Below are 14,222 nucleotides of genomic sequence, written 5' to 3'. Positions count from 1 at the left end.
CGGCCTATCGCCGCCCTTCCCAGTAACGATAGGTGCATGCATGAAATGACTGAAGGTCCACAAGGTAGTTGAACTTGAACTTGGATAAACTTTACTTAAAGACTTGCGGTACATCCAATGAACAGTAACAGTCTCATTAATACAGTCTCCATACACTTCAGTGACTGACAGTTGTTGCAGACCTTGATTTTTTATATAAGTCTCAGAATTTAGGGTAAGTTGCGAAGATCCGTACGGATTTAGGGGTTAGATAGGGTCCGGGGATCTTGCAGAGTGCTTAGGGATTGATTACACTCACAGTTTTGTAAAGATCAGCCGTCGCCGCAAGGCTCGGGCCTAACTCACTGATGACAGCAGTGCAGATGCTTCCCTGTCAACAGCCCAGGAACAAGAGAGAGAGTAATGGCCGCCACTCCCTTATATGGGCAGGGCTGCTTTGGATTGGTCCAAGTCAGCTGTCACTCACCGTTACATAGCCTGATGAGTAAACACCTGACTTCCTCCAATGGTCCTTGAACTACAAACCATAGAGTCTTTGGAACGCATCACGTGACCCGCAGGTCCTGCAACGCTTTCTAAGTAAGTACACTTACTATATAAATATATACATTAAATTTAAATAATTTTAATTAGAAAAGGGGTGACAAGGGGCTAGATAAGGATGAGGACCCCACCTACACCTAGGGACTCTAACTTTGGGGACCCCACCACAAGGCAACGGAAGCAATCCGGTGCCGGGACACCACATTTTTTTTGAGTTTATGTCAGAACTGCTGTAACATCAGCCACCCCTGTGCAAATCACCAATTTAGGCCTCAAATGTACATAGTGCACTCTTACTCCTGAGCCTTGTTGTGTCCCCGCAGCATTTTACACCCACATATGGGGTATTTCCGTACTCAGGAGAAATTGCATTACAAATTTTGAAGCTGGGCAACACCAGCATGTTAGTGTAAAACATTTATTTTTTTTACACTAACATGCTGGTGTAGACCCCAACTTTCCCCATATGTGGCACTAAATTGTTGTCTTGAAACACAACAGGGCTCTGGGGTGAAATGGCGCCATGTGCATTTGAGGCCCAAATGAGGGATTTGCTTAGGGGTGAACCCGGGAGCAAACATGGCGTTTGCCTCCTCCACCAAAAATACCCTACATCAGTGTTTCACAAACAGGGTGCCTCCAGCTGCTTCAAAACTCCCAGCCTGCCTGGACAGTCAACTGCTGTCTGGCAATACTGGGAGTTGTTGTTCTGCAACAACTGGAGGCTCCGTTTTTAAAACAGTACCATACATTATTTTTTTTTGGGGGGGGGGGGGAGGGGGGATAACTGTGTAAGGGTGTGTATATGTAGAGTTTTACTCTTTATTTTGTGGTAGTGTAGTGTTTTTAGGGTAGATTCACACAGGGTTTACAGCTAGTTTCCTGCTGGGAGTTTGAGCTGCGGCGGAAAATTTGCCGCAGCTAACCTCCAGCTGTTGCAAAACTACAACTCCACCGCATGCATTGACAAACCGTGCATGCTGGGAGTTGTAGTTATGCAACAGCTGAAGGCACTCTGGTTGGGAAACACTGAGTTAGATAACAGACTAACTCAGTGTTTCTGCACCAGTGTGCCTCCAGCTGTTGCAAAACTACAACTCCCAGCATTCACTGTCTGTCAGTGCATTCTGGGAGTTGTAGTTTTCAACAGCTGAAGGCACACAGGTTGAGAAACACTGAGCTAGGTAACAAACCCTAACTCAGTGTTTCCCAACCAGAGTGCGTTTAGCTGTTTCAAAACTACAACTCTCAGCATGCCCTGACAACCCTAAGCTGACCCTAAACCTCTTTTTTCCTGTCTTCTTGCATTGCCACCCTTAAAAAAGTGACTCTACAACTGGGCGACAGTTTATAAGCTAACCAAAGTGCAGTGGCGTCATGGTCAAAACAATAAACAGGGACTGTAAAAAGTTGGGTGACACAAGTCAGGAAACCAGAATACTGAATACCGACAGGAATGCAAAGTAGTAAACAGATATCAGAGAATTATAGCAGCAGGTACATTGTGTACAGACAACAGCCTCAGAAACCAACACAAAATACCAGAGCAACGAATAATATGAACAAGACAGAATAACTTGAAATATGTAACACAGGGACTAGACCAGGAATGCAGGGATAGACAGGTTAAACTGAAGTGAGACACTATACAGATCTAGGATGCATAAGAGCCAATTCACACTAGACAAAATACAAAAAAATGCACTACCCACAGGTCTGAACATGGACCAAGATCAGGATACACAGAACTAATTCACACTAGAAACAAGAAACCAAATTGACTCCTATGTTAGGAAAATGGCAAAGCTTAGGAAACGGATCTAACCATAGGTGGACCTGGAATAACCACAAAACCAAACTCCTAAAATAGAGGGACACAAAATATGAAATTTAAATAGCCTCCAAGTAAGGGGCACACAACTATGTGGGACGGGACCTAACCTTGGAGGAATACGCAAAGTACAAACACATCAAAACATGAGTAAAGATTTAAGATAACAGAAAGAGGTATGAACACTAGGAATGGTTACAGGACAAGACTAAAGTTCACATATACAAACAAAAATACTGGAAAAAGAGAGAAATTACAAAACTAATAAGTCAAGAATATACAAATTACAAGTGTGAACAGACATTGACAAAAGTGCAAAAGTGAATTAAAATTAGCAGCCAATCAAAAAATACAACTAGCTGTTGATTGGTCAAATAATGGAACTCCTACCTGACCAGGGAGCAACTTGTAGCGTGGCCAAGTGCTTTAATTACAGTTGATGTGTCCTAGGAATTAGTAAGCAGTGGTGAGAGGTGGCCAATTGTCTTCACAATGGCTGCTGTGGTGGATCGGAACAGGTGAAATTGACTTCTTTTTAATTTAAGTGTTACTATAAGCCAGTCTGGACCATATTTTTAAGGAAACAGACCTATATACAATATAAAAAAGCATATTATTAGAGATGAGCGAACTTTTGAAAAATTAGATTCGGCCGATTTGCCGAATTTTCAGAAAAAATTTGGTTCGGTTCGGATTTATTTGCAGCGAATCTGTATGAAAAATGGCTATTTCTGGCCTACAGAGAGCCTCAATAGGGGTGTAGAACAGTTTGCTTAGGGAGTGTGCTGTGTTAGTGAAATAATGCTGTTATTCAGTATGACGTGCAGATCACAGGCATCGCTATTAGAATCACTGCGGCAGAGCATTTGAATGTGGCAGCAGGGAGACCATATGGCATCAAAATTGAAAAGAGTAAATAGATTTTTTAATGTAATTTTTATTTAACTTAATTTGAATTTACCCATTCTGGTGAGCATCAAGATGGCGGTTTGCCGCAAGGCGAGCTACCACCTGTTCCAGCCCATGCCTCTCACCGCCCCGCCCCCCTCCCACTGTCTTACTCTTTTGTGGAACTGCAAATGTTTCATTTAATCAGTAATGGTTCATTGTGATCGCTCCAACCTGTCTCATTGGATTCTTGTGTTAATTCCACAGCTACTATATGACGTCGACGACAATAGGACCTCAGTCTTGAAAAGATTACATCAATTTTTTTAAATTTAAATGTAAAATTTTGAAATTGAAATTTAAGATTTTGAAACTGAAATTCAAGATTACACTCCCAAATGTTTATGTCCCAGGCCCCGACATGTGGTTACAAAAGACCAAATCTAACAAGGAGTCACATGTCACATGGCAGCACAATGACAGAGCATGGAGGTGACATCAGTATGAGGAGACTATATAGTGGCTGAATGACCGCCTGGAGTTGGTGGCAGCATGAGGAGACCATACAGTGGCTTAATGGCACAGCCTGGAGTTGGCTGAAGCATGAGGAGACCATATAGTGGCTGAATGGCACAGCTTGGAGTTGGCGGCAGCATGAGTAGAACATATAATGGCTGAATGGCACAGCCTGGAGTTTGTGGCAGCATGAGGAGACCATATAGTGTCTGAATTACACAGCCTGGAGGTGGCTGAAGCATGAGTAGAACATATAGTGGCTGAATGGCACAACCTGGAGATTGTGGTAACATGAGGAGACCATATAGTTTCTGAATGACACAGCCTGGAAGTGGCTGAAGCATGAGGAGACCATATAATGGCAGAATGGCACAGCCTGGAGGTGGTGGAGCATGAGGAGACCATATAGTGGTTGAATAGCACAGCCTGGTGTTGGCAGAAGCATATAGTGGTATCCATATTTGTGGAGTGTTGATGTGGAACCATGGTAAATCTACTCTGATGCATTAAGCATTGGTTTGTGGAAATCTTGGCTGATCCATGCCTGATTCATCTTTACAAAGGTCAGTCTCCACATTTTTCCTGGACAGACGAGTTCTCCTTGGTGTTACTATGGTCCCCTGCCGCACTAAACACCAGCTCTGATGGCACACTACTGGCTGGGCAGGATCGCTTTTCCAGGCCAAACTCTGCTAGTTGCGGTCACATATCAAGTTTGGCTGCCCAGAAGTCCAGCGGATCTTCAAGGTGTGTTGGCATGGGCATGTCAAGGTATGCCACCACCTGCTGGTTCAGGTCCTGCTCCAGGTCTACCTGCTGCTGATGAGTCGTTTCACTATGTGGGTGAAGAAAGGTACACATCAGCGACTGTAGACTCAGGCTGCTGCTGATGGAGCTGGTAAAGCAGCCATGACAGTGGATGGTGAACACAGAGGGCCCCCCGAGTCAGACCTGCGAGAGTATGGACGATGACGCTGATAGACATCGGCCAACTGACTACGTAGGATGTCTCTGTGGTAGGTCAGTTTGTCCTCCCTCTCAGTGGGTGTAAAAAAGGCTCCCATTTTGTGGCGATAGTGAGGGTCCAATAATGTGGAGAGCCAGAAGTCATCCCGTTGCCGAATGGTGACTATTCGGCGGTCTCTACTCAAGCCATTTGTGCAAGTGACTCGGAGGGACTCCCTGACTCAATCTCCACTGAACACTGCCACGGGGTGTCTGGGTCCTCTGTCTCACCTTCCTCCTAACCCTCTAGCTCCTCTGGCTACTCCTGCTCCTCTACTCCTGTTAGATGACTAGAAAAACTACCCATTTCTCTGTTCGTATAGTGAGTCCAACATATGGAGGGGGGAATTCCAACGTGTGGCAACGTCACAAATAAGACGATGTTGGGGGATACTGTTCTGATTCTACAGCTCAAGGAGAGTGTGCTTTACGGTGTACGAATGGCTGAAGTGCATGCAAAGTTTCCTTCCCATTGTTAGGATGTCTTGCAAATGGAGGAACACTTCAGGAACGGCTTGACAACCAGATTGAACACGTGTACCATACAGGGTGCATGGCTCAGCCTTCCTTGCTGCAGCTAAGACAAGATGTTCTTCCCATAGTCAGTCACCATGTTTCCTTATTTCCAGTTTTCAAGGAGTAAGCCATGCTCCAATTTTTTTATGAATTACTTTTAGCAGTTCCTCCCCTGTTTGACTCCATTTGCCAAGGCAAACCACGTGAAGAACAGCGTGACACCGCCATGCCCTGCTCACATGGTATGCTGAAGGGGCACTGAGACTTGTCTGTGCAGTGGAGGCTGAGGACATGGTGGAGGATGAGGAGGCGGAGTTGCACACTTTCATAGGACCAACAGCCTGAGATCGTGGGGGAGGAAGCAGCGTGACCTGTCCAAGTTGGTGTTGTGGCTGTGCAGGAACCACATTCACCCAGTGGGCCGTAAAGGACATGTATTGTCCCTGACCATAGTTACAGCTCAAGACAGCGGCGCTGCCATGCACTTTGGTACACACCGACAGGCTCAATGACTGGTCCACCTTCTCTTCCACAAATCTGACGGCTTGGCACTGTCCACTTCAGCTCGGCACAAGCCATCAGTTCTCTGAAAGGTGCAGAGTCCACCAATTGAAAAGGGAGGGACTGCAGCACCAGCAACTTGAACAGGAGCACATTCAGCTTCTGCGCCGTTGGATGAGAGGGCGCATACTGTTATCTCTTGGACATGGCTTCGCCGATGGATTGTTGGTGGAATGACTGACTAAGAATAGGAGGAGCAGGAGCATCTGGAGTGACAGAAGGAAGGTATGACACACAGCTCCCTTCGGCTGAGGTGGTGGAGCCTTGGCTGGGTGAAAGAGGGAGCGGCATGCCACTGGGTGATGCAGCAGGCTGGACCACTACATCGGAGCCACGGTTCTCCCATGCTGCTTTATGGTGGAGCAGCATATTTTGGAGCAGAGCCGTGGTGCCAACATTGGGACCCTGGCAACGCTTCACCTTCTGCCGACACATCTTGCATGTAGCTATGTTAACCTCCTCGGATGCTTGATGAAAAACTGCCACACCACTGAGTAGTTGATTTTCCCACCAAAAGTCTGCACTAATTGACTGCTACTGCCGCCGTTCTCAGTAACCCCTGTTCCACTACCTCCCGGATTGTAGGCTGCCGCGATGCAGGTGGTCTACCTCAGGCACGTTTGGCTCCAGAATTTCCACTTCTGCCACCATGCTGACTGCCAACCATGCTACCACCTTGCTGGCTCAGCTGCTGCCTCACGGGCAACCTGCAACCTTCTTCTTCTTCTGATGATGATGAAGCCCTTTCTGCACCCAGCTCCCAATTGCGATCGGCTTCATCATCATCAAGTGTCTGCACGTCACTGATGTCGTCCTCAGGTTCCTCAACAGTGTCTGCTTCAGGAGCCTGAACGCTGGCAAAACCGCCTCCTACGTCACTCTCCTCATCACTACTTGCCCGCCTAGCGGAGGAAGTGGTGGATGTCTCCTCCACTTCTTGGCTGAGTAGTAGCTGCTGACTGTCCTCTCTTAGATAATGCTCACTGAATAGTGGAGCTGAACCCACAGCATAAGATACTTCTTTAGGGGAGGGAACAGCATAGGACAGAGGCAATGGGAGGACAGGGACTGCTCCCGGGCCATGCCAACTTAGGGTTGTGTCTGATGTCACTTGTGATGAAGTGGATGACCGTGTTGACCAATCGATGAAGGCAGATGGGTTGCTGGTCGATACATGACAGCTAGCTAATGCCGGGAGCTCAGGCCTATCGCTGCGACTCTTGCTGCCACTTGACCCTAACCTGCTGCCACTTGTGCCTGCGCCTTATGAATTTAGGCCTCTACCAGTCCTCTGTGCACGTCCTGGCACTTCTCTGCCTTACATTCTTAGTGCGTTTATGAGGGGAGTACAATACGCTTCACTACGTTTAAAACAGTATTTGTCAAGAATAGCAGCAGGTGTGTACTTTTGGCTGTCCTTTCACATTATCTAGGCCCTTGACAGATTAACAGGTACAAAATAGTACACTACTTAGATGTAGGTATGTGGTATACACTTATGAGGGCAGAAAAATATGCTACAGTATGCTTAAAAAATAGTTTGAGTAAAACACCAGCTGGTGATTACTTTTCCCTGGCCTTTCACAGTTTCCAGACCCTTGAGATTTTAACAGGTAAAAAATAGTACTCTTCTTAGATGTACGTATGTGGTATGCACTTTTGAGTGCAAAAAAATGCGCTACAGTATGCTTAAAAAAACATATTTTGCACAACTCCAGCAGTACACAACAGGGCTGCAGCACATAAAGGCTGTGTACTAAACCCAAAATTGCACTCTGTAAAAGACTATTAGGAATGGACTGCTGGGTATTATACCGTCTACAGACAAGTATAACCAGCAGGTGATTTGTTGTGGAACAAAAACACAGAATTGCGCTGAAAAATTATCCCTGCCTCCTCTGCTAAGGCTTATGAAGTTGAGGCAGCTTGTTGAAATGTATGAGGCAACCCACAGCTCTCGTCCTCTCTCTTTAATGCAATGCTGTAGAAAGTGACCGGGAGGTTAATGGCTGCAGTAAAAATCCTTTTCAGTGAAAAAAAGCAATGCTCTCTGTCCACCAGAATGCTGTGACTAGGAGGTGAAACGCTGCTGGAATGAGCTTTTCTGTGTAACACACACACACACAGGCTGTCCGTCCTATCTCTCTGCAGTGTAATGAATGAAGTGACTAGCCAGAATATGGCTGCTTTATATATAAGGCTGTGACATCACAATGGTTACTTGGCTGCTTCCTGCATGTGATTCAGGGTCATCCCGCCTACCCGCCTTCCTGCCTTGCCTTCCACCCTTCCCAGATTTCCTTGCCCCACGTTCTCACATGTGGATCCGGCATTTTAGATGCCCTGGAGCCTGGACTGCACTAAATGGAGTTTAATGAAGCTATTTGCACAATAGAATCATGGCGATATTTGCATTCGTTGCGAATTAAAATTTTCATAAAATGATTTGATTCGCTCTCCTCTACATATTATATTCCACATATGTTTTTTTTTTAATGTTTAAGATTGGTCCCTACATAAATGATTCAAGAAAGAAGACAATGACCGGCACCAGGAGTTCAGGTATAAAACTAGCGTTTATTTGCAGACAAGACAGATGGTCGCAGTGGTCACCCTGACGCGTTTTGCGCTGTGTAGCGCTTTGTCAAAGAGTGACAAAAGCACTACACAGCGCGAAACGCGTCAGGGTGACCACTGCGACCATCTGTCTTGTCTGCAAATAAACGCTAGTTTTATACCTGAACTCCTGGTGCCGGTCATTGTCTTCTTTCTTGGATCTTATCTGTGAAGCTGGGGCGGTGCCAGCGGGTCTGTGACACAGGTGTGTTCAGAAGGAGGGAGTGAGCTTACTTCAACATAATCTACATAAATGATTCACATGCACTAAAAAGGAGAATTCAAGAGAGGAGCTGAAAAATGGTTGCCTTTTCTAGCATCTAATATTTTACATATGCAAAGGTATTATTTGTTTTACATATATATATATATATATTTATATATATATATATATATATATATATATATATATGTATGTATAATTTCCAAAAACTCTTGGACACAATATTTTTAAGTTACTTTAATTGCATTTTGTGGCTACTTGTGTAGTATTGAATTGCTAGTACAAAAAAAGGCCCAATGGGGAAAATTCTGTAACAATGAGCGTCTCTATTGTGTATCATGAGGTCAGCTGAAACTCCTATCGTTGCTAAAAAAAAAAGCTGTCTCCTTGTTGTGAGGTGCTCTAAATCTTGTCATGGGCATTTAAACAGAAAAATAATTGCTTCTCTAGGCAAACAGAACTTCTGAATGGCTTCCTCAATTAGCAGTAAATCAAGGGAGCCCCCATCATGGCCGTCCTGTCCTTCTGACCCTTGCAGACACACTATGTGCAGCATGCAAAATGTGTTCTCTAACATATCTCTCCGGTGTCTGCGTGGGTCATATTGCTATGTGCCTTGTGCAAAAGTTTCACATTAGTGATGCAGGTCAGTGAGTTACTTGTATCTACATACATTTATAGTAACATTTGTAAACATACACCTGGTTTGTGTATAAGGAAGGGTTTATTAACTTGGTTGTACTGGATACCATGTAAGCAAAATATTTATCTGTTTATTCTATATCATTATTTATGTAACGTTAAAGGGGTATTCCAGGAAAAAACTTTTTTTTTAATCAACTGGCTCTAGAAAGTTAAACAGATTTGTAAATTACTTCTATTAAAAAAATCTTAATCCTTCCAATAATTTTCAGCTGCTGAAGTTGAGTTGTTCTATTCTGTCTGGCAACAGTGCTCTCTGCTTGTCTCGGGAACTGCACAGAGTAGAAGAGGTTTGCTATGGGGATTTGCTTCTACTCTGGACAGTTCCAAAGACAGGTGTCATCAGAGAGCACTTAGACAGAAAATAACAACTCAACTTCAGCAGCTCATAAGTACTGAAAGGATTAAGATTTTTTAATAGAACTAAGTTACAAATCTGTAGCAGTAATGTCAATATGGTTGCCATAATACCTACGTCAGCAACAAAGAAAGACTTTATTGGCGCTTGCCCCACCAGACACAATCCAAAAGTCCTTTTTGATGCAAGCTTGATAAAAAAATCCTGCATAGTTAAATATAATGGATACTGGAGTGCTGCCTGGACTGTGTTATTTTTTTTTTTTTTGAATGGTCGATGTTCCGGCACAGCTTGCCTTAAAGTCATAACTTGCCTTAAAGTCTATTTACTTCAGCATGGAAATCACAAGCATGACATCACTAGTAGCCAAAATCAATGGCAGATTGTTATACTCTTTAAAAGACTGGGGCATTTGAAAAGTAAGTAAAATCATTTTTAACACATATATCATATTTTTTCATATTTTTACAAACTTGTCTGGTTTACAAAAAAGAACAGAAAGCAGCCCCAAATACTAACCCTCTATCTCTAGAGGACTTAAATTAATCTGCATAATATGGGCAGCCTACTGATTCTAGTGAGAACTGTTTTATCTTTTTTATCTCCCCTGTAACGACCCTATAGGGAAATTGAACACTTGAGGGAGGAGAGCGAAAGGCACGTAGCAGGGTACCCTATGATCAGAAGAGACTGCAGAAAATAGCAGCTATTTCAGCTAATTTTCCAGAAACTTTTTATGCATTGGAACTCGTCTTGTCCCTTTATCACTGGATTGGACACAACTCCTATAGAGGCTACAATGGCTGCAATCTCCTATTGGAAAGAACATATTTATAACAAGACTTAACATTATTTTTGAAGTTTGTGAATTTTCTGAAGCAATTAGATGTTAAAAGCACACAACCTAGTAATTTCTTTAGAAAATGTCAGACTATTCTAATAGTTATTTCCATTTTTTTAGCCTGTTTATATTTTAGGCAATCAAAAAAGGCAATTCAACTATTGTGTGTGAACAAGGTCTAAAGGGAAATTCGGAACTAAAGGTACAATGTAGGAACATGAAGAAATTCAGTGGATCTATCTTCTTTTGCCTGAAGTAGAAATGATCGAGAATCAACATATATTTCTTGTGTCTCTGAACAACACCTAGTGTCATCTGTTTTGTATCCTTATTTTGAAAAGTGTTAATGTTTATTAAAATTTCATAAGACTAGAAGGCCAATGCCTTTTTACCAACACAAAAAATAGTGCTTGCGTTGAAAAAGTTTCAGGAGGCTTCATATCTTTGGAAGGTTTATCAAAGTGGTGCAGTTTCCCATAGCAACCAAGCCTCTGAAAAGTGAAAGAAGCGATCTGATTGGTTGTTGTGGGCAACTTCTCCACTTTTCCTCTGCACAGGTTTTAATAAATCTAACCCAATTTTTTTAATTGCAGGTACACTAAAAAAACTGGTGTCATTTACTGAATCCAAGCCCCGCTCTAACTAGATATGTTTATAGTCTTAGTGTGCCTTATTTATATATGCCTTATTTTATACACTTTCATGCTGGAAAAATAACCAGAAACATGAGGCTGGGCAGAGGAACGCAGCAAGATGCTTTTCCCCATCTTTCCCCCATCGTCCGGCATACAAAATGAAACACCGGATCAATGTGATGAACTTTCCCATGGAGTGAAAGGACACCGGATGATGAAAATATGTGAAGGGGGCCTTACTTGTTGGTCACATTCAGTGTCAATAGGTGTGGGTAAGACCGGCTAGTGAAGGCAGGGTGCAGTTGAGCGCTGCACCCACTGAGCTCTGAATTTGTGGGTCCTGAAGCAGGCATGTTAGAGAAAACAAATCTTACTAATGAAATAAGCTACCAACATGGTGGAATCCAACCTCTTAGGTTATACAGATAAATACCTAAAACTATTATTTTCTTCTCATCTCATAAGGGAGCCTTTAAATAGTGTCTTTATGTCTTTAACATGCAAATAGCTTTATTGAGTCCAAGTATATCTCTGCCATAGAGAACTGGTCATCTCTCTTGATAACACAATGATGCTGCGTATATTAATACTTTACATAGAGAGAAATAATTTAGCTGTAATATGCTCAGTCTGGAAGTTTGATTAAATCTCTGCTTCCTTTAACAGGCAGGATGAATTTATAGGAGTGATACTGATGTCTCATTATGTAGCAATGCTTTAAATTTAAGCTAAATTTCAGGTCTTTTCATAGCGCAGTCTAGATAGGTGATTAATCTTTTTTATTGTTATCTTGTATCCCAGTTGAGTCTCTTGCAGCATTTGTTTCATTTGAATATTCACTTTTTGCTATTTCTATTAATTTGTTATAAAACTACTTTGTCACACAATCAAAAACCTGGAAAGCCTCTTATTGCTTGATTAAATTTAGTTATGATTCCCTTCAATCTATAAATTACTTTATGGAGTTGTTTTGTGAAAAGGGGGATATTGAAACAGAGAGAACACATTGAAACAATAAGCCTGAAATTGTACTTGTTAGACTTGTTAGTCAGAACTGGAAATGATTCAAGTGTCTTCTGAGTGATGATGAAGCTCTTGATATATAATAGTTTTGTTTTAACTTTGGAGTTTGCCTTAGAGCTGTAAAGATATTATTACTAGATATGAGTGACTAGATTTGGTCTAATCTGATGAGATCGAACAACCCCAATCTGGGCAGGGGTTTACATTCCAATGGACACTGTAGACACAAAGCTATAGATAGAGGGGGTCAAGATGTAGCAGTTCCACCCTGACCCTGGTGCATAAGGGAGCCCAAAAGAGCCTTTTTTCACCCTAGAGAAACTAGAAGAGAGAAAAACATAGACTGAGGGCCCTCCCTAGTGTTATACGTTCAAACAACGCAACAGGTAGGTGAGGATAATAGCAAGACTGCTAACCTGGTGATGTTGAACACAGAGTTCAACACCAACAACAACGTAGTGACATAAATATGTCTAAGTTCCCGGTAGCTGCCGGATGCCCAGCCAATAAAAGTAAGTATACTAATGACGTCCCTATCCAATATAGGTTGGAAGTTAAGTGCCAAGAAATACAACTGAAGGATCGATGGACTCAAGATCAAGCCACGCTAGGAACCTACTGATGTTACGCTGGAAAATGCTTTTTATCAAAAGGAAATAAATGGTAGGTAGACACATTTATAATAAAACCTGTATTAAGATGCTCAATTAAGATGCATTTTAATCTTACATTTTTCACTGGTATAATTATTCAGAAATTCTTTGAGACTATGTACTATGTATGGTCTTGCAACAAGGCCAATTGGATGTATTACATCTAAAGACCCCTACTGTAGGTGAGGTAATGGTTGTAGCAGGTTTGGAACTGTGCCACTTCAGTTGACTAGGGGCTTTAAGGTTTCTAAGAGTTGGAGCCCTTCTGCATACAATGTTTGGATGAGTAGTTAAAGTAGGTTTTAATACTGGGTCCACCTTTAATATATGCCTTTCAGGAGGTCCCGGCATGGCTTGATCCTGAGTCTATCAAACCTTAATTTCCAAACCATGTGGGGTAGTGACGGCATTAGTATACTTATTTTTATAGATGTATATTTGAACTTAGTTCTGCTAATACAAAGACAATTTTTTTTCCAGTTCACAACAAAGTGTCCTCCCCACAATTGTTAACAAATATATGTTTGCTGTTAGTTGCTGTTGGTTTTGCTTCATGTTATTTAACAGTTACCCTGTCATGGGATAATGGCCTTGTTACGCCGAGCGCTCCGGGTCCCTGCTCCTCCCCGGAGCGTTCTCGGCGTTCTCCTCTCTGCAGCGCCCCGGTCAGACCCGCTGACCGGGAGCGCTGCACTGACATTGCCGACGGGGATGCGATTCGCATAGCGGGACGCGCCCGCTCGCGGATCGCATCCCAATCCACTTACCTGTCCCGGTCCCCGGCTGTCATGTCCTGGTGCGCGCGGCTCCGCTCTCCAGGGCACGTGCGCGCCAGCTCTCTAAGATTTAAAGGGCCAGTGCACCACTAATTGGTGCCTGGCCCAATCAGTCTAATTAGCTCCCACCTGCTCCACGCCTTTATAACCTCACTTCCCCTTCCCAGCATTGCCGGATATTGTTGCCCTTGTGCCTAGAGAAAGCGTTTCCTGTGATTGCCATACCAGTGTTTCCAGACCTTCTGCTATTACCATTGACTACGAACCTTGCCGCCTGCCCTGACCTTCTGCTACGTCTGACCTCGCCTCTGTCTAGTCCTTCTGTCCCACGCCTTCTCAGCAGTCAGCGAGGTTGAGGCATTACCGGTGGATACGACCTGGTTGCTACCGCCGCAGCAAGACCATCCCGCTTTGTGACGGGCTCTGGTGAATACCAGTAGCAGCTTAGAACCGGTCCACCGGTACGGTCCACGCCAATCCCTCGCTGACACAGAGGATCCACATCCAGCCTGCCGATTCCTAACAGGCCTCTGTC

This window comes from Hyla sarda, chromosome 3 (genome assembly GCF_029499605.1).
Source record: "Hyla sarda isolate aHylSar1 chromosome 3, aHylSar1.hap1, whole genome shotgun sequence".
Taxonomy (NCBI): Eukaryota; Metazoa; Chordata; class Amphibia; order Anura; family Hylidae; genus Hyla; species Hyla sarda.
The sequence above is the reverse complement of the archived record's forward strand: the minus strand, read 5'-3'. Positions refer to the sequence as shown.